Raw genomic sequence first — 202 nt, forward strand, 5'->3', positions numbered from 1 at the left:
GACTCCACGACGTGTCATGAGCAAAAATTTTCTCATTGTGGCTCCTTGTGCTATCGCATACCAAACAATGAAATAGTAAGAAATACATATTTTCACTGCAGCAGCGAGAACGAGGATAGGCATCCATAAATGATGAAATGGCACTAACGAAGAAAACGAGGAAGAGGTAATACTGATAAAGCTTTTAACGAAGATAAAGCTC

The sequence above is a fragment of the Penaeus monodon genome, chromosome 24 (genome assembly GCF_015228065.2).
Source record: "Penaeus monodon isolate SGIC_2016 chromosome 24, NSTDA_Pmon_1, whole genome shotgun sequence".
Taxonomy (NCBI): Eukaryota; Metazoa; Arthropoda; class Malacostraca; order Decapoda; family Penaeidae; genus Penaeus; species Penaeus monodon.